This window comes from Melanerpes formicivorus, unplaced genomic scaffold, assembly GCF_026170545.1.
Source record: "Melanerpes formicivorus ecotype bairdi unplaced genomic scaffold, bMelFor1.0.p_v2 SCAF_8, whole genome shotgun sequence".
In the NCBI taxonomy this organism is placed as follows: Eukaryota; Metazoa; Chordata; class Aves; order Piciformes; family Picidae; genus Melanerpes; species Melanerpes formicivorus.
The window spans coordinates 24,940,158-24,964,009 of NW_027142360.1; positions in this window are offsets into that span (position 1 = coordinate 24,940,158).

The window sequence follows — 23,852 nt, forward strand, 5'->3', positions numbered from 1 at the left end:
CACGAAACACTGTGCAGTGAGCTGGGGAAAACTCCTTCCTGGAAGACTAGAAGGCTGAGGAGAAAGATGAGTAGTATTCAGTCAACAGCAGCTGCTGGGAAAAGAGAAAAGGAAGTCTAACAATACAGAAATTAAAAATTCTTAATAGGACAACTGTTCAACAGGACCTGAATTCAGAAACTGGGAAGAGTGAAAGCCTCCCTTTTCCCCCAGCACATCCTCATGTATTAGGGCTGCAGCCAGCTACGGGGAAGTTACTGAAGGGGTGCTTGGAGCATCCAACCAAGGCAGTGCCATGCTGCCAGGGACTAGCTCATCATCAGTAACAAAATAACTCTGGGCCATGTTGCCCTTAAATGAAAAGGAATGCTGCTCCTACTGTTGGCAGCAGAGGACATGAGCAATCACAATTTTAATTGTGCTCACCATGCTGCACTTTTAAAGACTTGAAGTGACAGATTTCCAATCTGTCTTTGCTGACCCCGAGACCTCCCCTATTTCAGGTTCACTTTTGTGCGCGTACCTTAGGTCAGACGGCTACAGAAGTCTCTCCCTCTCCGTGCCCTAACTGCTCACACAATTTAATTTGTGGATTTGTACTGGCAGAATAAGAGGTCAGCTCCTGAAAAGCCAGCCTTAACGTGTTCTGTTGACAGCTTCTCAGATACTGCCTATCTGCTGCCCATATCACAGTGCCTTTACTCTCTCCTCATAACAGTAACAAACCTCCTTTCATTCTCCAACCTGTCATCTTTTCGCCCTGTGAATTTCCAACAACGTCCTAAAAAATCAGCAGAGGCTGGATGAAAGAGCAGACAAAAACACTGCAACTGATGCTATGTGCTCCTGCATGGCACATATTAATATACATCTATAATAAGAGTAAAGCCCTGGAACAAAAGAGTACAGGTTTTGCCTTGTTTATTTGTTTGGGTTTCTCTTTGTCGCTCCTTGCATGTTCATATAAAAGACGGTAAGCAGTGGTACATGACCAGTGTATTACTCTCAGCTAATGCATGTCTATGAGGCATTCCAGCTGCTCCTTCAACCTGAGCTGTTTTGTAATGCATGTGAACCTTGTTGAGCTGGCATGATATAGTATCTGGAAGAGCAATTTAACGCAATCTCTCATCTATTCCACTGATTGCAACCATTTAGTGCAATCTTAAAGAAAGATGATTAGAGCTCACTGGTTCTTAATGTTTAATTTATTTACATTCATGTCTGCTAGAGAGCCATTTCATTCATCTCCTAAATGATAGCATAAAATCATTGAAAAATGATGTGCAATAAACATTATTATTATACTGCTGTCCTCACTAGCAGATAACAACTGCTGTCATTCTTAACACTGATTGACCTATATGGCACAGCTCTTTAAATTCTAGCCATAATAAAACACATTACAGGCAGAGCAGTTCCATATTGATGCCTGGCACAATAGCAGGCTTTTAGTTAAAATAAAATTCCAAGCCAGACTGGCATTTCTGTGCAGGTAGGTTGCAGTACAGTCACTCTTTGAAGGAGAAAGACCTGACACATAAATGTCATATTAGCTGAAAAGAAAGGGTGAATTTTTGGAACCATGACTGCATTCTAATTGGCACTTCAGGTGTTGTTGCCTGGTGCAGAGGCATTCGTATTAAGCTGAACAAATGCCACATTTGCATTCCCGATAAGTGCTATCACTTTCCCCATTTCTCATGCATCTCTTGCTTAAACAACCAGACCTGAAAAGTTACCTGGATTAGTTTGCCAAGCTTACTACCCCTATTCTCCTTGGTAGAATTGGGGAATTTTTACATTAATAACCTTGATTCAAGGTAAAGAACCCTGCCAATGACATTTAGGGGACTGATTGTCTCCCTCTACTCTGCTCTTGTGAGAAGTTCTGGTGCCCCCAGCACAAGAAGGACATTGGACTACTGGAGTCGGTCCAGAGGAGGCCTTGAAGATGATCTGAGGGCTGGAGCACCTCCTCTATGGGGACATGCTAGCAGAGTTGGGGCTGTCCAGCCTAGAGAAGAGAAGGCACCAGGGGGACTGTATAGTGGCCTTCCAATATCTGAAGGGGGCCTACAAGAAAGCTGGAGATGGACTTTTTACAAAGGCTTCTTGTAATACAATGAGAGGGATTGAAACTCAAGTAGGAGAGGTTTAAACTGGATATTAGGAAGAAATTCTTTACAACAAAGGTAGTGAAACACTGGATCAGGTTGCCCAGGGTGGTTGTGGATACCCCATCCTTGGAGGTGTTCAAGGCCAGGTTGGATAAGTCCTTGAACAACCTGGGCTAGTGGAAGGTGTCCCTGCCCATGGCAGGGGGGTTGGGATTAGACGATCTCCAGGGTCCCCGCTAACCCAAACCATTCTATGAATCTAGGAAAATAAGAGTAACATTAACAGTTAAAGTGGCTGCAATGGCTACCCTCTGACAAAGCAACAGACTTCGTGCCAACAAACACAAAATGTTTAACAAAGTTTCCAGCAAATGAATGCATTCATGAGTGCAAAACATTGCTTTTTTTTCCAATGCAATAAAGACATTTCGTGATTGCAGCGTTATAAAATGCTGCTTCTTTTCTTTGTCAACAAAGCAATATTTGTTGTATTATCCCTTCATTCAAAGCACTGAACTCCTGTGAAAGAAAGTATTTATTTTTCTTCATGGAATGAGGATGATGAATAATTGAAAGTTTCTCTTCATTTGAGCTGTGCAGTGTGGAGTCTAAGTTTCCAGTAAAAATATTTGGAAATAAAATCAAGTTACAATAAAAAACAAGTTAGTTATGGATGCATATTGCAGCTATCTATTGCTGTCTACAGCTGTCTACAACTACCTGAAGGGAGGTTGTAGCCAGGTGGGGATTGGTCTCTTCTCCCAGGCAACCAGCACCAGAACAAGAGGACACAGCCTCAAGCTGCACCAGGGGAGGTTTAGGCTGGATGTTAGGGAGAAATTCTTCATAGAAAGAATGATTGGCCATTGGACTGGGCTGCCCAGGAAGGTGGTGGAGTCACCATCACTGGAGGTGTTTAGGGAGAGACTGGATGAGGCATTAGTGCCATGGTTTACTTGATAAGATAGTGTTGGATGATGGATTGGACTGGATGATCTCAAAGATCTTTTCCAACCTGGTTAGTTCTGTTCTATTCTATTCTATTCTATTCTATTCTATTCTATTCTATTCTATTCTATTCTATTCTATTCAATAACCAACATTATATATATATATAGAGAGAAATAAAATGTGTATATATATCTTATATATATATAAAGTATATATTATGTATCTATCTATCTATCTATATCTTATATATATTATAAATGTATGGGCATTACATATACACACATATACATTACACAGGGGTAACTTTGGGTTTTAATTCTCTGGTGATTCTACAAAACCCAGTAAAACATGCTTGAAATGCCCAGCCATACAATGGCCTGCTCTATAAAGTACACTAAAAGCAGCCCATCACTGCACAAGGAGCTGTTGGTTTCTCTTGGAAGTAAAGGTTCACCTCTTTCTAATGAATTTGAAACTTTCATTGCCTTAGCAAGAGACTGAGTCCCTTTCCCACATCCCTCCATTTTGCCAGCAGGAAGAAGAGCACTGCTGTCTGTGCAGCAGTGTACACATGGTCATCAAGAAGAGCTTTCAGCAGTTGGGTAGCAGTCCTTTCCTGGAAATGATACTGTGCTAGATACTGGTGTGAAAAGAAACAATAAATAAATCATCTATCTCCCTGGTTTCCATCAACTATTATTGTTGGTCCCTGCATCCAGGCAGTCTGAAATATCCTGACAGCTCCAGTTGTGCTTGTTCCTGCTTCCTCAGGCTAGCACAGGGCAATAGTGTGGGTTCAAAAACTCTGGGACCAGTGCTATGTAGAGCACCAAGACTTTCCATTAATGCTATTGATCACTACTCCCCTGATCCTTACAACTGTGCAGGGGGCTTCCTGATAAAAGAAAAAGTTTTAGTGGCAGGTTAAAACCCAACAATACAATAGGTTCAAAATATATATATAGTATCCACCAGAGATAAGGGACCAGAGGGTGGAGGCAGTGGTTAGTCAACCAAGATGCTCTGAACTGGTAAGAGATGAAGGAGAAATGGGGCCCGCGGTTGGTTGGTCGGTCAACCAAATTACTCTGAATTGGCAAATTCCAAAGCAGGGATGTGCACATGTGTCAGCCCAGTGGCAGCCCTCTCTGCCTCCAGACTCACACAAGTGGCATTCATCCCTTTAGCTGCTTTTTCATCCTTCATGGCTACTCAGGCTGAGGGCCCATGAACACCTTAGCTTTTGGCAAGCTATCTTGACTTTTAAAAGCTGTAAATGACAACACCACTCCTAAAAGCACTGCAGGCTTACCTGCAGAGCAGGAAAAACATCAGCAGATGAGTCAGGGCAAATCATGTCACACTTCCAATCACTTACTTGCACAGTGTAATTTGCTTCAGGTTTATGGCTTTGGTGTCAGCTCCTTGCTCAGGGGTGTCTAGCCTTACAAAGTATGAGCTAGTCGCACAGCGAGATTTAATGCCGATAACTCTACCTCCCAAATCCTTGTTATGTGTGTGCTGTGGATAGCACAGGAAGGAGCAGAGAAAAGGCAGCAACTGCTCTTTTAAGCTTCTTTTGAAGCTTCTGGTATTTCATGGCTATCCGAGTGCCAATTAGGACTCTGATTTAAAGTTTCAGCAGTCCCCGAGGACAACCAAGTCCACAGCAGAGGAGGAAATGCTTGAGTTTTCCTTTGCCTTATACTTAACAAGGAAACACTGACACAGATAAATTTTCCCATTTCTCTGTGGCTAGTATTTGCAACCAAAAAAATAACTTCTAGGCAGAAGAAGAGAGAGGGTCAAGCAGAATGCTGAATTAAGCCCAGCCTGGTTTTGCTCTTAGGAAACTTAACAAAATTCTGCCAACCAGAAGGAGGCTGCAAGTGTCAGCCTACATGGGCAATTCCTTTGATCTGATTTCCTCTTGCACTGTACACACAAGCAGAGCAGTCCCTCTTCTTCTTTATTTGGCCCATTTATTCTCCATGCTTCTTTAGGTATTACTGAAAAAAGCAGGCAAATTATGGGCCTGGAAATCTACATGGCTCTGTTTTGTACAAAGCATTGTGACCTTTTTCTGCTCTCCCATAACTACAGAGTGTCTTGCTTCTAAAAGTTCACACTTGTCATGTTGTTAATCCTGGCTGATGACAAGCACACCCCATATATTTGAAAGATATTGGTTGGAAAATAAGAATTATATTAACATTCAAATTGATTAACCTTTGCAGGCGTGTTGTATTATACCAACTGAATATCAACAGTACTATTTCAGGTGTCTGATTGAATTGCTCTGAGTCACCACCCCTACATGCACCCATTTCCTCCTTCTGGCTCAGGGGGGAAACTGACCTTCTTGGGGCATCTACTGCTTCTTCCATTGCTTCTTTTAGCATGCTTTAAGGCATGAGACACACCATCAAACCATCACCATCCAAGTAATGATGCCAAGGATGGAAGACCAGGGTAGTAGAAAACATTTGTCAATCTGCCCAGGTGCTTATGGGTCTCACTCCTGGGTGGCCTTTTGCTAGAGCATCCTGATAATCCCACCTAGGTTGCTAGGTCTCAGACTAGTGAGTTTCCCAATACACACATGGCTGGCAAGGGGTGCTGCAGACTGCTGCTTCCAGTGGAAGACCTGGATGACCACATTCAGCTTTTTGTGTGCTCCATTGGTGTTTCAGTGTGATTACCCAGATCGGCCTAAAGGCACTAGTGTCAGTCTCACTTCTCCAGCAAGCAAGGGAAGGACCAACCTGCTTGAAGCTATTCCCTAGCCAGGCAGAGAGTCCAGCTGGAAGCTGCAAAGCATTCCTTGTGCAGAGCTAGAGGGTCAAAATGGTCAAAACTGCTAGGGAAGATATTAGTAAAGCCTCTAAGATATCTGAAATTCACCCCCCCCCAAAAGGTAATATAAGTATGGTTATAGCTGCCCTTTAGTTTGAGTACCAGAATTGGAATGGTTATGAGTTTTGATTAAAAAGGATCTTAGTTTGTATTTTTTGTTAAAGACAAAGGTCATAAATTGCTTCTTTTAGAGACAACTACATCACCATTCTTTTTAAATCAGTGGCCTGAGTGCAAGATGAAGAATGCAAAATCTCAGGGGCCTGAGAAACTCAGTGAAAGTTGATATCCATAATAGAAGGAAACAATATATTTTACCTCATCTCCTGTTCTGTGCAAGATGAGGCTCAGACTGCAGTATGGGGCAGGAAGAAGCAAGAGAGGAAATGGCAAGAAAAAATCAGACCCTGGAAGGAGAAATAAGAATCAGTGAATGGTAGCTGCCCTACAGTTAAAGTACAGCCTGCAACAATTTTATTGCCATTGTGTCCTGAAAAAGGAACAAACCAGTGTATGTAGGTGGGGAAAGACAGGGTACATTGATCCAAAATGGAAAGCAATCTACTTGACATAAACTTCACAAACAAAGGACAACCTTTACTTATTTAATTACAAAATGGTTTTCATCTGGGTTTCTGCTGCTTAGGTTATCCTCTGTAAATGGACAAATGATACCACTCTTTTTATTACCTAGAAAGTAATGTCCAAGGAAATAAAGCCCTGGATAAGAGCTATACCTTAAAAAAAAGAAGTAATATGCAGGAGAAACCTGGCTAGACTTAAAGGCTGTTCAGCATCTCCTCCAACCTACCCAGCAGCTGCTTGCTTAGGCTATAAATCGTGAGAATGGGGACAATTGGAATCTGCAAGTGCTTTTATGATTACCACTTACTGTTTGTAGAGCTGGTATGTTTTTTTGAAGGTATCACCATTACATGGCAAACTCTGATTAAAGAAAAAGGAAACATAAGAGTTTTATTTATAAGTAACAGTAAATAATCTCCAGCTCCTTTTTATTGCACATAAAAGTTCAATTAGAATGTAGAAGTTGTGTCGTTAAAGCTGCTGTTAGTAGCCAGACCAAGGTATTAAAAGTATGTTAACCAAATCATAGGGAAGTCACTAAAAGTGCACAGAGTTTGGGTCTTGTTTCTGTTTAAATGAGCGAGCCCTTTGCCCCTGACCTCTAAAGGAAGGGGTGGATCTGGGAACTATTAGGCAACGACTCCTCTGGTACAGATCATTTTTCTTTCTTACATCTCCATCACCCTGGTTGCAGCCCTCTAACAAGTTCCAACAATTTAGCAAAAAGGTTAAAGGATGAAGGGGATGTGGTCTTCTCACTGTGCTGAACACCAAGATAAGGTAGGGAAAGCCTGAGGAACACCATCCCAAATCCATAGCATTACCAGAAGATAACTCCTCCTAATCTGCTTTTGGTTTACCAACCAACCAAATCACCTACTGAACCATGACCAGCACTACACACCTGCTGCTAAACAGATCACCTTCTTCTCCTTTGATAAACCTTGGGATACTTCCATATTGTTAGTTCTTCTCTGATCACAATCGTGCTGTCTCCTGCTCTATTAGCATGCCAGGGTATTTCCAAATCCTTAATAATTTAGGCACCATCTGACTGACCATAGTCTAAAAAGACCACCTGTGAAGGCCAGCAGTGCTTCTTTCATTTTCTGCACTTAAAATAGTTTGACTCTTGGGCTACCTTTTAATTTCCTGTACCTTTTTCTTTGTCCTAAATTTTCACGGTCACAATCATCCACCCTTGCACTCTTGCCAATGATCACATGCCATCTTCCCTCATAAACAGAAGAACAACATCCATAGATCCCAGTGCAGTGTCCTTATAGCAACTCAAAGGGTCAACATGCATATAATCAAACTGCACAATCCTCTACCTAGACATCCTGGGCCCAGTGGTCTCTTGACCCCAAAGAAAAAGAGGATAAGGGAAAAAAAAAAAGCATATTTGCATCACTGAGGGTCTCCCCAGAGCCCTCTCTTCTCCAGGCTGAACAGACCCAACTCTCTCAGCCTGTCTTCATATGAGAGGTGATCCATCCTTCTGATCATTTTTGTGGACCTCCTCTGGACTCTCCCTATCAGGCCCATGTCCTTCTTGTGTTGAGGACCCCAGAGCTGGGCACTACTCCAGGAGAGGTCTCACCAGAGCAGAGCAGAATGGCAGAATCACCTCTTTCAATCTGTAGCTCACACCTCTTCTGACACAGTTCGGGATGCCATTGCCCTTCTGGGCTGCAAGTTTGCATTCTGTTGGCTCATGTCCAGCTTTTTGTCTGCCAGTTCCCCCAAGTCCTTTACTGCAGGGCTGCTTCACATCATTGCCCAGCCTTCATTAGTAATGGGGATTGTCCTGGCCCAGGCACAGGACCTTGCTGTTGGCAAGAGATTTACCCAGGCCCACTTCTCCATCTTGCCTGGTTCCCTCTGGATGACATCCCATCCCTTTGCTGTGTCACCTGGACCACTCAGCTTGGTGTCATCCACAAACTTGCTGAGGGAGCATCAATCTGACTGTCTATGACACTATCTGTGACTGAATGACAGTACTTGTGTGATTCCCAAGACACCAAGGATTTGTCTTCCTCTTTTGTCACTGCTGAGCTGGAAGGAGACCTTGCTTTCAATGGATGGGAAACAAACCCTTCTTCTTTCTTAGGTCTGCATAAATACAAGATGTTAATATCTCTCTTCAGTGGCCAGGCCTTCTGGGGCAAGATATCAGCAAGGTTGCATAAATATTTTCATCTTCTTACCAAAATTCTGTCTGGAATGAAAGCCACAAAGAATTTTTATTATAAGCTGTAGTAACTTCCTGGTTATTTTTCATTTATATTGTTTTATATATATATATATATAAACACTATTGATATCTCCATGAGATATATATAAAAAACTATTGATATCTCTATGTAGCAACAAATACAGCTCACATATTTCTAACAAATGAGACTCTTACTACATGTATACTATGGATTGCCTGGAGATACTACTACAGAACTCTGTTGCATCATGCAAGTTGTAAACTAATTTGTGTGGTTCCCTTGTTGATTGCAGCACTCACAGGGAACTCTGAAATTCCAAATCCCAGCTGACAAACCTTTGCACATTTCCTAGTCAATTCAGCAAAAAAACTAACATGGATTCTTGAAATCCCTTTCATCTATACAGTCTGAAAGCAACCTGGAAAATATGTGGATGGAACTGATGGAAAGATGGAGGAAGGAAGAAAAATGTGCCAGGGACATATATAACAAAAACACATCTTGTTGAAGTTTACTGCTTACATCCCACTGATGGAGAGGGATGCAGCAGCAAAGACAAATGATAAAGTGCAAATCTGAAATCAGTTATGCTTGCTATGCTCGTATTGCCAAGGTTTTGAATCAACATTAATGGCCTCCACATATCAGTTTTGATGCAAGCTGCTTCAAAAGCCAAAAAAAATCACTAGAGTCCCAAATATCAAAACCACATTCAGTCAAAATTAATAATGGCAGTTGCAGAGCTGTGTAGAGACATTAAGATGAAAGGCTCAGGAGCTCAGCAAAGTTGCCAGACTGTACAGCCAAAAAGCCTTCTTCCAGTGAAAAGAAGATGAGTCTCCAGTCTCTGCATCTGTGAAAGAAAAGCTATTCCACCACCTCGTGCAACAGCTGCCCCAAGGCCGTTTGAAACAAGAAAAATAAGAAGTTCAGGGTCAGTATCTGCAGTTAGCACATTTCCTTACATTCCATTAAGAAGAGCAAATTCTTTTTTCAGCTGCCTGAACGTATGAACAAAACTTTTTGAAACTTTGAACATCTCAGCTCCAAGCATTCAAAAAATCACACACAGATGCATGACCTTCCAAAGTCAAATATTCATCTTAAACATCTGAGAGGAAGACTTATTCCTAGTGAAGCAGATGGCAGACGTGATTTCAGCAGAGTGTGGATTTAACTCTGTCAGATTTGCTGAAAAGCTTCAGGTTGGTTTTATTTGCAGGTCATCTATTTAAGCCTGAAAGGTGTAGCCAAGTTAGGTTTTCTATTTTTGTCTTTCTTTTATTTTTTTTCCCATGAAGAAGAGGTTAAAAACCCCAAACAACTTAGATATTAGAAAAACTGAGATTATAATTTAGAAAGAAGGAAAGAGAGAAGGAGAGAAAGAGAGAAGGAGAGAAAGAGAGAAGGAGAGAAAGAGAGAAGGAGAGAAAGAGAGAAGGAGAGAAAGAGAGAAGGAGAGAAAGAGAGAAGGAGAGAAAGAGAGAAGGAGACAAAGAGAGAAGGAGACAAAGAGAGAAGGAGAGAAAGAGAGAAGGAGAGAAAGAGAGAAGGAGAGAAAGGGAGAAGGAGAGAAAGGGAGAAGGAGAGAAAGAGAGAAGGAGAGAAAGAAAGAGGCAGGCAAAAAGAATAAAAAAGAAAAAATAGAAAAAGAAATGGGAGAGTAAGGGGAGGGAAAGGGGAAAGGGAAAGGGGACAGGGGAAAGGGGACAGGGGAAAGGGGACAGGGGAAAGGGAAAGGGAAAAGAAGGAGAAAGAAAAGAGAAAGAAAATAATGAGAAAAGAGAAAGGAAGAAGAAAGGGGAAAAAAAGCAAAAAAATAGGTACAGGTCACATTTAAGAAACATAATGAGGCAACACTTTCATAGCTGCCAAAATTCACCTTTAGTAGAAAGGAAGGGAACAGCATTGTCAACTCTGCTGAAACCTGGTTTGTTTGTCTTTAAGTAATGTGCTCTAAATTAACCTGGTGAAATAAAAAAAGCTTAAGTTTAATTGCAAGAAAAGTAATTTTAGAGTATGGAAAATGAGATTGCCTCCTGACCTGGTATGAACCAGGAGCTGGAGTTTCAAATAATCAACAGTAAATTCTGCTATCCATCTTACCAAGAGGATTTCACATGGGAATAAATTCTCTCTTACCAAGGCAGGTCATTTTTGTCAGCAGCCTTTCTAAATAAAAGAGGGGAAAAAAACCCACAAGCTGTTACATTTATCAATGATCAGAGTGACAAGGAACACAATTTGTACAGAGTGATCAGATTTAGATAACAAATGAGTGCGACTGGCTCTAATATATTTTTGTTGGCATTGTAAACTCTATACAGAAATGAATTCATAACATAGGATCATGGAATGGTTTTGGTTGGAAAAGACCTCTGAGATCACTGAGTCCAACCATCAACCTAACACCACCATGGTCATTAAACCATGTCTCAAAGTGCCATGTCTACACATTTCTTGAGCACCTTCAGGGACAGCGAGTCCACCACTGCCCTGGGCAGCCTGTTCCAATGCCTGTCCACTCTTTCAGTAAAGAAATTTTCTCTTATATGCAACCTGAACCGTCCCTGGCACAATTTCAGACCAAGCCCCACCTTACTCTGACCTCCTTTCAGAGAGTTGTAGAGAGCAATTAGGTCACCCCTCAGCCTCTTCTCCAGACTGAGCAACCTCAGTTCTCTCAGCCACTCCTCACAAGACTTGTTCCACAGACCCTTTGTTGCCCTTATCTGGACATGCTCCAGCACCATAAGGTTCCTCTTGTAGTGGGGGGCCCAAGATTGAATCCAGTATTCAAGATGTGCCCTCACCAGTGCTGAGTAGAGAGGAACAATCACTTCCCTACTCCTTCTGGCCATAACTATCAAAATGGAATTCTTGTATGCCATTAAGAACCAAACAGACAGTTTGCCTTCCAAAAAATGGGAAGACAAAGCAAACTCTTAAGGAAAAAAGAAAACGGGAGAAAAAAAAAGAAGATATAAAGGAAACTATTTTAATTGGCCCATCCAAAACATAATTTGACACAATTTAGAGTACTCCACAAGTCCAAATAAGGAAATTCAAGTCTCCCAAAATGTGCTCATGTTGGTTGTGAGATGCACCACGAACTGGTAATCATGCTGAATTGCTTCTCTGTTTCTCAGTTTCTGTTTTCTAGTCTCTCAATACATCTGATTAAATTGTGCTTGCTTGGTGGAGGGCAAAAGAAAGAGGAGATGGAGCTGGCTAATATTGAAAAGAAAAGGAAGGAAATGAAAAAAAGGCAAGAAATAGAAGTTGGGTTATTTTTTTTTAACCTTCTATACCCTATGACACTTAACACCGTGCCACATAAAGCAGGAAGGGGTGTGGAAAATACTGTAAAACAAAGGAGGAAAAGCAGCTCTGGATGCAAGGGTTTTTGTAGCTCTGTACCCAGATTACATTGGATTAATGTAAGCAGAGGCAGGGGTTGGTTTTAAAGTTACTTGTTAGCCTTCAAACTAACCAACTGTGGAACCAGCTTGCAAATTAAAGCTACCTGTTAGCCTTCAATCTAACCAACTGTGGAACTAGCTCAAAAATTTGAAAGCTTTTCTCTGTTTTGAAGATTAGAGAGTCAGACACCAGCTCTTCATATGGCTGCCTAAGCCTGAGCATCATGACCACTGAAAAGAGTCCTTCTGAATATGCTGCAGACACAGGCACTGGAACAACACACAGAAAGTAGAGCGTTTTGTTTCAATCCCCTGAACAAGAAATCACAGACTGAGAGGGGAGGTGAAATGCAGTTTTTCAAACTCAGTTTTCAGAGTGCAGTCTTGCTGTCAATTTTGTTGAGGGTTGTCATGTAAGGGAATTTATGAAGGATTTCCTGAAGAAAGAAAAAAAAAAAACCCAAACAAAACCCAAACCTAATAAAGAAAACTCCGTGCCATTTGATCAGGTTCACCACCAGCCTTTTTAGCTGACTATTCCGTATGATCTTTTGTCTGTCTTCACTCCTCCCCGTCTGTTCAGATGGAACTGTGCCCAGTCACAAATTGGACAGTCCCTGTTGCAGAGATGCCAGATGCAGAATGAATACTTGAACAACAGGAGAGGGGGGTAAAAAAAAGAAAGAAAGGAAAAAAAAAAGTAGCTTACAGACACTTCTGACTGCCAGGAAGACACAGCTGCATTGCACAAAGTGCATTAAAAAAAAACCCAAACCAACAAAACATCCAAAAAACACTACACCAACAAAACCAAGAAACAAGCGTGGCTAACTTTCAAAGAGATGGAGCTGAATTACAGTTGCAAAGTAGACAATTGCCTCCTCAGTCATGCATGTGAGGGCATTGGCAGGCCAGCAGGTACTGGCAGCAGAAAGTTATTAAGAGTTAAGATTTGCTTAGATGCATTAATCAAAGGAAAAGAGAACTTTTATGTGGGTCAGCTCAGAGGGTGCATTCTTTTCAACAGGCATCTCAGTGCCAGAGGAAACCCTGGCCAGCAATGGTTTAAAACATTTCTTATGCTTCTGCTCAGAAGATAAGAATGTGTTGCAAGTGTCACTAGGCTTCAGAAGTAACATTCCCTATGTTTTTTAACTGCACTAGAATCCATTGGAAATGCCACTTGCCTGCATGTTCCCTTCATCAAACACTGAGATTGACATTTCATCCAAAGCTATCCCATTTGCTTGTCAATAATTGCAAGGCAGCATATTCTATTGTACAACAGGGAAATAAGGGAGAACAAGAACACAGTCCAGGCACTAAAAGGTTCCCCCCAGCAAAGCTCCAGACACGGTGGTGCTCCCCCCTCTACCATCCAAAAGCGTGCACCTGTAAAAAATACTTTTGTTTTCAGCTTTCTTCCTGTCTCTGTGGCAATGGGTTCAGTGAAACACAAAAAGCAGCCAGTCAGATAAATAACCCAGGTCAAGTCTTGTCAGAAGCTCAGGAAGAGATGTCTAGAAGAGAAGAGCAGCTCTTGCTGATAACTGAAAAGGTGGTGACGATCCACTGAACCACTGCTTTGCTAGGGTGAGAGGTGAACTGGGAAGCACCATTTGACTGTTTTATGACCACAGTAACTTCATGTTAATAGCTGAGATAGGTACTGCTTAAATTCTAGGCCAAGTGGTAAACTTCTAGGCTTTATCTTCCAAGGGCAAAGTCCCTTCCTATTTCAGTGACCTGCTGAAAAGCCCATCAGCTGCCATTGCTTTTCCCCCAGCTACCGCTTCAACTCTATGCCCTTCAGCCTTAAACTTCTATGAAAAAAACTGGCTAGGGAATAAATTTTTAAACAGGGAAGAGTTATTAGATGCTTAATTTCCACCAGTATAAGCCATTTAGTCTTAATAAGTTCACATCATAATTAACTTTGCATAACAGTAATAGCTGGATATCCACATACAGTGATAAGCAACAGGCTCCTCTGCTCTAGGGACAATACAATCAAAACTGAAAAAAGAGAAGAAAAAGGACAATGTACAGAGAGATTAAGTGAATGTCCAAGGTCATACAGACTGTGCACCTCCCAGGGAGGTGGTGGAGTCACCATCACTGGAAGTGTTTAAAAAGAGACTGGATGAGGCACTTAGTGATGTGGTTTAGTTGATTAGATGGTGCTGGGTGATAGGTTGGATTTGATGATCTCAGAGGTCTTTTCCAACCTGGTTAATTCTGTATTCAAAGCAGCTGAAGCTGAACCTAAAGATGTGGAGTTAGAAGCAACTGCAGTTATTTTTGTGCTCCTAAAGCAGGCAATCCTAAGGTGGCACAGATCTTATTTCCATCTGAGGATCAATTATCACAGAATTGTTAGGGTTGGAAGGGACCTCAAGGATCATCTAGTTCCAACCTCCCTGCCATGGGCAGGGACACCTCACACTAGATCAGGTTGCTCAGAGCCACATCCCACCTGGCCTTAAAAGAATCCAGGGATGAGGCTTCTACAACCTCCCTGGGCAACCTGTGCCAGTGTCTCACCACCCTCACGGTGAAGAACTTCTTCCTATCATCCAACCTCAATCTCCCCACTTCTAACTATTTTCCATTCCCCCTTTTCCATTATCCCAGAGGTCAGCAAAATCAACAAGCAGAATGGGGTCTGACCCATCTGCAGTTTAGAAAGCAGTCCTTCATCCATTGCAGCTCTACAGTGAAGGCTGAAAGAGTTAACAGACACCTTTGGTGGCATCACTTCACTCAATGTTTTAGGCTGACCCTGTTACCAGTGCTCCAGAGACAATGGGACAGTAGATGGATGTCACAGCAGCGTTAACATGGAGTGACGTTAATGTTTATTAACCTAAAATGGTTTGGGGATCACTAAGGAATAAAACCAGCTGGGTGTCCTGCCAAGTCTCTTTCCCTGCCAAAGCCTTGTCTTCACTGACTGTTTGCCACCGTGAATGTCACCCGCGCCGCTGTTGGTGGTTTTGCCCCTGAACGTCTGAGCAATTTAAATATCCGGTGAGATAAGAACGCTTCTTTATTTACCTGATGACAAAGACAAGACAGGAAGGGGTGGCACTGCTTATCTGCTTTTTCATTGTGGGAGTATTAGCAGGTTATCAGGATCTCTAACCGCTATAGCAATTTGATTTTGCAGTTGGTTTCACTGCTGCCCTTTTCACCTCATTTCTCAGATTTGGAGTCACATCCTCCATTGATTCTCATCCTCTGACCCTAGGGAGATTGAAGAGATACTTTGATTTAGATGCAATGTTCACTAAAAACTGTAGAAAATCTCCCCACACTCCCTCCATCAAAGCTTTGTTTTCATCAGTCTCCTGCCTTATGAATGCAATAGTGATTTTTAGTATATTTGTGGAACTACCTAAGGGCTGATTAATAAGGTATGATCAAAAATCATCTGCTACTGAAACCCAGTCAGAAATGCAAATGGAGCTTGGAGACAACACATTCAGCCATCTTTTTCCTCCCACACTGCTAGCAATGCTACATGGTTTTGTCTTTCATTGACTGAACTTTTGACACATAGATACAAGCAACTTTTGAGCATTGTCTTTTTGACTTGAACAAGTCACACGATTTTCAGTGTTGCTTTCTGTATTTGGTCATGAAAAAAATATTTAGGTCTGCACTTGGGAGGAAGTCTGAACACATCTCTGCAGTGAGCAGATATGTCTGAACAATTAAGCTTTAAAACAGATCCAGTGTTGGTAAGTCAGTCCATAATTTTGGTTAATAAATCTGGGTTAATTGTAGTACAGGTGACAATAAACCCACACACCCTTTTTATGAACCACAGCCTCTAGTCATGCTACTGATTTGGGGCAGGACTTCCAACATCTGTCTCCGCTTGTGAAGGAGGTAGTGGCTTCTAGAAAACGAGTTGCTTTTCTGCACACCACAGAGAAGCACCAATTCTGGTGAGGTCTCTGTCCCTACACTGGAGCTGCTTGCTTATTTCTTGTTTTCCCAGCAAGTTACAGGTAAAGGATTCTCTGTGTTACCGTACCAGATACAGAATACAGATACAGAATTAACCAGGTTGGAAAAGACCTTTAAGATCACCCAGTCCAACCTGTCACCCAACACCATCTAATCAACTAAACCCTGGCACTAAGTGCCTCATTCAGTCTCTTTTTGAACACCTCCAGTGATGGTGACTCCACCACCTCCCTGGGCAGCACATTCCAATGTGCCAATCACTCTTTCTGTGAAGAATTTCTTCCTAACATCCAGCCTAAACCTCCCCTGGCATAGCTTCAGACTATGTCCTCTTGTTCTGGTGCTGGTTGTCTGGGAGAAGAGACCAACTCCCACCTGGCTACAACCTCCCTTCAGGTAGTTTTAGAGAGCAAGAAGGTCTCCCCTGAGCCTCCTCTTCTCCAGGCTAAACAACCTCAGCCCCCTCAGCAGCTCCCCATAGGGCTTGTGCTCCAAATCCCTTCCCGGCTTCGTTGCCCTTCTCTGGTCACGCTCCAGAAACTCAACATCTTTCTTAAACTGAGGGGCCAGAAACATCTGTTGAATGCTTTGGGGTTTTTTTCACGTTCATCACTTCTCCATACAAATCTTGTCTTCACCTGTCAGAGCCCTTCCACAATTGAAGCAAAGGTTTTATTCAAAATGCATAATCTAAGAAAGAAGCTTCTGCCATCAGCCTCTTTGCTTACCCAGTGGCTTCAGGTACCTGCCTTTTTCAGAGAGATTGCTACAAGCTACAACTGATACCATTCTGACATTATTTTATATCACATCATCATAAACCAAAACCCCCAAAACAATCTTTTTTTTTCAGTCCAGGCAGTCATTAAGGACACAACAAACACTGACAGTAACTACACTACACTGATATATTTTTTTTCCTTTGCTACAAGATTATGTTCAAATCTAAATCACTTCCCTAAACACATAAACAAGTAATAGATCAGAAAAGAATCTGATCCTTTGCAAATGAGAAACTCTACTACTGCTCTCACCAGGTCAGCCAAGAACAAACTGAAGCTTTTTAGCTTGAATTGCCTGATCCGAGCTCCCATTTTTAATGAGACATTTACAAAACTTCTTCATATACACAGAAAGCTCATTTAGTTTTTAAGAGATCAGTCATGCTACCATCTCAATCTAATTAGAGCAAATTGTCTTTAAAACAATATTGATTTTAGATTAAAGCTTCCCATTGTATTACCAGTAGGCAGTGGTTCCCTTATTTAACCTTGGTGAGAGATAATGTCAAATTCAACAACAAGACATTTATTTAAGGGCACAGTCAAAGCAATTTTGACTCTGAAAAGTGCAAATTAGTTAAATTGTGCTGATGGCCCTATCAAATAAATATTAGAAAATTCTGTTGTAAGGGGGAACAAGAGGACACAGTCTCAAGCTGTGCCACAGGAGGTTTAGGCTGGATGTTAGGAAGAAATTCTTCAGAGGGAGAGTGATTGCCCATTGGAGTGGGCTGCCTGGGGAGGTGGTGGAGTTGCCTTCACTGAAGGTATTTAGGAGGAGAGTGGATGGGGTGCTTGGTGCCATAGTTTAGTTGATTAGATGGTGTTAGATGATGGGTTGGATTCGATAATCTTGAAGGTCTTTTCCAACCTGGTCTATTCTATTCTATTGAAGGTCTCTTCCAACCTGGTCTGGTCTGGTCTGGTCTGATCTATTCTATTCTATTCTATTCTTGCATATATAAGATGCTTCCAAAATGTTTCTGCTGAGGAGATAAGATTTTGGGTTTTACATTGGTTTTTACTGCACTTTCAGATCATGATTTGGATTCTATGCTCTGTTTCATATTTGGAAAGTTGTTTGGCACATCTATGAACAGAAACTCAAGTACCTCTTCCCGAGTAGTTAGAAACAGTGAAAGAAGTTGCTTCAGTGCACCAGGAGGAGGGCCATGGAGCTATTTCCACTTCTATCTTCAGCAGCACAGTGGATAAGTAAGTGCAAATGGGAAACTGGAGACCGCCACTAGGCTGAGAGCATTTATTCACACCAGATATCTGCCAAAAGATTGCAGGTGGTGAAGTCACAGACACTTTCAGTTATAGATATTTGCCCACAACTGTAAACAAGACTTGATTTGAAGCAACAGAAGTCTGCTGGCCCACTTGTGAATTCTGGCTGACAACTCAGACTGTGAATGAACATCAAAGGATGATGGCATCTACCAAGCACTATGTCATCTTCCACTAGCCCCAAGACCAGGAGGATGAGGAAGCCACAAAAGAACCCCACAAGCATGGGAATAAAGAGGTATTTGTAAAACAGGGAGGAAGCCACAAAAAAACCCAAAAACAAGGTGGGTAAGAAAGAGGTATTTGGGGAAAAGGCTAGCAATAAAGAGGGAGTAATATTTGACTTGACTGAATATTATAGCATCACTACAGAAAGCAAGATAAAGAGAAGCAGTTTCCAGAAGGATATTTGCAAGTTGCTGGATCTTGAAGCAGTTTTGTGTATTCAAAACATGTCTACACCTCCATCTACACTCATCATAGTAGACTGTAATAGCTGCACTCCTGCAAGTAACAAGTAAATTTCAGTTATTTTGGTAATGTTGTTTTCAGTTCATCACGGTTACAATCTGTATTTTCTTGCCACAGTCTGCATGAATGACAAAGAAAGTTGACAATTTTACATTTACTATCATTTTGGGAGTTGTTTTCTTGGGAATACAGGAACTTACTGTAATAAAAGCAGTCAAAGTGTATTGGATGTTTTTATGCAGTACAGTTTAGTCGTCGTCTGGTTCCCTGGAGGACCTGGAAAGCTATGCCCAGCTCCAATGAACGCATTCACTTTACCTCTCCTTGCTGAGATCCTAATTATGCATGAATAAGAACACATGAAGAGAATGTTTTTCTTTCTTTCTTTTTTTTTCCCCCCATGCCTGGTCACCTCTATCAGTGACACAAAAAAACCATTTCATGTGGCCAAGCAACATGTTGCTAAAATAATCAGCTCACCTCACCACTGCCCTGCTAGGGCCAGTGATGCTGCTGCTTGGGCCAGGGACACGAGTGATCATCTTCAAAGTCCTTGCAGCAAACCACTGTCTGAATATTGTTAGTCCTCATTTCCTCACAGCTTGTCCTCATCTCCTCCACTCATACTTAAGGGCTTCGCTGAGAAAAGGCTGTTTTGAAGGCCATCTAGCCTCTGAAATTTGCTTTCTCATCCACTTAAAATATAGAATAAAAACTAATAATAATGAAAAAAAAAATATCCAGAGATGCATACCTCTTAAAGAGATTATTGGTTGAAACCAACATTTGATTATAGCCCTGCTATTTAATTAGGATGGCTTATCATTATTTGATGTCTTAAGGGAAAAAAAATAGAAGGGATTCCTGTAATGCCCATAGAGAATTATATTATGCTGCAAATGAAAAGCATGACTGGCTGGGCCACCCAAGTGCCCTACTCCTGCAATACTAAGTAATGATTAAGATTTGAAAGTCTAGCCCTTGAATGCTGTCTCTATCATAGAATCACAGAATCACTTCTACCATGCCCAGTATATTTTCCAAGGTTTGCATAACTTGGTGGCAGCAATTGGTTATCAGCAGCAGAATTATTTCCTGTGGGTTTTTCACAGAATTGCTATGGTTAGAAAACATCTTTAAGATCATCAAGTCCAACCACTATCTAGCTCTACCAGGGCTACTAATACAGCATATCCTTGAGCACAATATCCAGATGGCTTTTAAATACATCCAGGGATGCTGATTCAACTACTTTCCTAGGCATCCTGCTCCAATCTTTCAGAACCCTTCTGGTATAGAGTTTTTCCTAATGTCCAATCTAAACCTCCCCTGATGTAACTTTGATGCCCTTTCCTCTTGTCCTGTCAGTTGTGACTTGTGAGAAGAGACCAACACCCACCTCTCTACAACCTCCTGCCAGGTAATTGTAGAGAGAAATGAGTTCCCCTCTCAGCCTCCTCCAAACTAAACAGCCCCAGTTCCTTCAGCTGCTCCTCATAAGACCTATTTTCTACACCCCTCACCAGCTTCATTGGCCTTTTGTTAAATGCAAGCTGAGTCATCGCATGAAAATCCAGAAGAATTAAATAAATGGTCTGGATCCTCAGTGAGCTCTACTTCTGTTGATCATTTCCAAATGTCAACCAGACAGGCTTAAGCAGACTAGCTTTTCATGAGGGTAGTAGAAAAACACCACCTGCAACACGTTCAAACCAACTCCTGTCCTGTGGTGGGACTGACTGTTGTGGACCACAGACTACTGCATCTTGTAAGTTAAATTGTCTCACTCTTCCATTTGTCACCACTTAACGTGGATAAGGAAGCATTGCTGCACCAGAGATCAGTCACAGGTGACAGGACTGCTGGCTTCTCTTGCCTAGTGCTTATTATGGTGAAGCTAAAGTGGTTTAGCTCTCAACTGCATCCCCATCCTCCCAAGCCAAAGAAATGCTGAGGGTCCTTCGAGCACCCTAGGTGAGGAAACCACCTGTTGGTCCTAAAAATAACATGCATGTATGCAGGAAATGAACTGGACACTGGACATATGTTGAGACAGATACCCATGGAAACATTCCAAGAAACACAAACTGCAAAACAAAATCAAACACATCAGCTTACCAAGCACTAAAACACAGCAGTTTTGAAAGGACCTTTAAAAGACTTCAGTGCAAACAAGTAAAAAGTTGCTGGTCTGTCATAAAACAACAATGTGAAAGAAGTAGCATGGGTTTCTAGATGCTAGATTCAGTGTTTAATATTTGAAGATACAGTTATACTTAGCTAGGAAAAGAGTCTTGCAGAGCCAAAAATCCTCCCTGTTGATGGACTGCAGATCAGACATAACAGGATTACATGCCATCAATTCTGCTGAGAATTCTGCTATCTGCTCACTGTAATTCCTCTACAGGAAGTAACTGCAGGTCTTCTAATGCCAACACAATGACTTTTAAATTGTCAAAAGGGAAGAAAATTTGGTGCTGAAGTTCATTTTTTAAAAGATATTTTGAAGTTCTGGGTAGTCATTCCTCTAGTTATTTATTTATTTTTTCACTTCTTCATTTCCTGTCAAATCTGTCAAAATATTTCCCAATAAAGTGCAAGAATCCTTCAGATTCTATTTGCAGAGGAAATGATACACATAAAGTAAACTTTGCCTTTACAAACTTCTAGATGACTATAAAAGGAATGCTGACCAACAACAGTGAAACCTTAAGGAACCTTACCATCACTTTCAGCAGCAATCTTTTCCATTCCACTAGCAGCTGCTGTTCTTTCTACCCTAAACACACTCATGGGTGAACTTCTGGACCAGCAGTCAGTGGATATTGTTTTCAGAATGACTGAAGTACACTAAATCTCATTGACTTTCACTTTTGCTCAACATGCCATGCCCCCTGAACAGTAAGTGACAGATCCGTCCATTGTCCACAGTAGGGCTTAAAAGGCATCAGTGCCTTTTTGACAGGATTCATTTTCTCACCTAAAATGTTCTGTCAGATAGAAGTTGGCAGAATCACTATAAAAATTCTCTCTTCTTGGATCACAACTGTTAAAACAGAGCTTTTAGAACGACATCTGGAGGGCTCTGGGACACGGTATGCTATCCTGCATCCAAGAAAACCAACGCAACTTGCTTGCTGATTGATTCAGGAAGAATCCAAAGCTTTGAACTCCTTCCTGTAAAAAGAGAACAAACTCACTGTCATTAGTTCTGTCTTTTGGACATTTAGGTATATACATTATTCTGTCTTTTCTTTGGGTTTTTTTTGTGAGATATTATTTGAATTTATTCTGAAATAACATCTGATTAGGAATTGTGGGGCATTTGCATGCCTATAGCCTACACACCAAAGAGTTTGGCCTTTCTTACCAAGCAATAGCAAAAGCAAGGTGGGAAGGGACTCTTTAAATTTTCATGGGCTAAATGAGAGGCCACAGAGAGCAGCCAGATGTGGCTCCCCAAAATGGCCTGGGCAGATGTTAGGGCTGCAGCAGAGCTGTTTTCCTTTCTGATGCTGACAGCAGAGCAAAGTGCAGGGCATAAAACCTCCTAGTGCTCCTGGTACCACTAGTAAGTCATCATTGCCAGCTTTATGCCCATATTGAGACCTCCTATAATGGCAGAAGACTCGGGAAATCTCTGACACCTTAGCACTTAATGCTCCTTAGCACACAGTAATCAATCCAAAAGAGTGAATTTAATTACTTCAACTTTAGGAGGTAAATTTGTGCAGCTATATCATCTTTCATTGCAAGTTGTCTCTCTTGCAACCCTTCAGCCTCATGTCCCAGCCCCTGTATGCAAAATCACCAGATCTCCAAGGAAAATCATCCATCCAGTCCAAAGATTTTAACAGCCACAGCACAAAAGAAAATAATGGTACCTGGCAACTGATCTCTCTATAAACGCTGCCTTTCAGGTTGGATCTGCTATGAAAGCTCCCTTTTAAGTTTGATGAGCAAATGCTGATTGCACCATGGAGACCGTCACTACAAGTTACCACAAGGTATTGAGGAAAAAGACAAAAGTCTGTAATATTCAGGGAACACCTCCCTGTGCTAATCAGAGAAAGCTGAAAGATCAAATACTTGCTCAGTGAGCAGTTGTTACCAGGTCTGCGTTTTAGTTTGGTTCAATAAATTGACTCTCTCACTTGTCCCTATAACAGATTATTGTTAATGGGCTTCTTGGTCAACAGCACCTCTTGATAACATTTTAATTAAAATGAATATGTGTCTCATTTACTTTTTAGGGTCTAATATGTGACACTTCAGAACACTGACAGTGCCAGATGCCATTTTCCTCAATTAATTGGTATATAACTATTATGAAATGGTTGGGAAGAGTGCAACGGTTTCCTTCGTGCCACATTTATGGCTTTGATAGTCACTCCACAAGTAGTGCCCAGTACAAAAGCCGTGCTTGCCCCTCTGAAAAGGGATACCAAGACCAGGGATTTGCAGACCAGGCTGCTGTTACACACACTCACCCTTGTCTCAGCAGTGGCACCTTGTCTGCTAGCTACACCAGGCAGCTGTGTGCCTCTGGATTCAGATGGCAAAGGAGCAACACCAGGCACCAGGAGACACATCCCTCCCTGCTCCTGGCTCATCTCTGGAGGAGGCTCTAGCTCAGTCTGAGGCATTTCTGGCCAAAGCAGGCAGCACAGCATACGGCAGTCACAGCTGGTTGCACCTGCAGGTTGGGGATACCATCCCTACACTGTGCAAGATCATCACAGATGTGTAAGCAAGCAAAGAAATGAAAATACTAATGGAAAGCAAATGCAGCCAGGCTCACTAATCTTTTCTATTTTAAGAGGTCTAACAGGAACTCTGTTGAGCCAGAGCTCCTGCTGGGGCAGTCACTGCAAGGCACTCTACACAGACCTGAATGCACTTAACTCATGCTGCTGAGTTTAAGAACGGCAGTGATACCCTCCCTCTTCTACACTACCCAAACTAGAGCACAGGGACTAGTTCAAAGACACAAAAAGATTCTCTGGGCAAAAGCAGCAATAGGACATGGGCCTCCCGTGTTTCAGGCCAGAACATGAATCACTGCATCAAGTTTCCCCCTGGCATTAACGATAAGTAGTCAGAATCACTGTTTTAAATCTCATAGCACACATCCTTCTTGTAAATATACATTTAATTCCTATCAGTGATAGATTG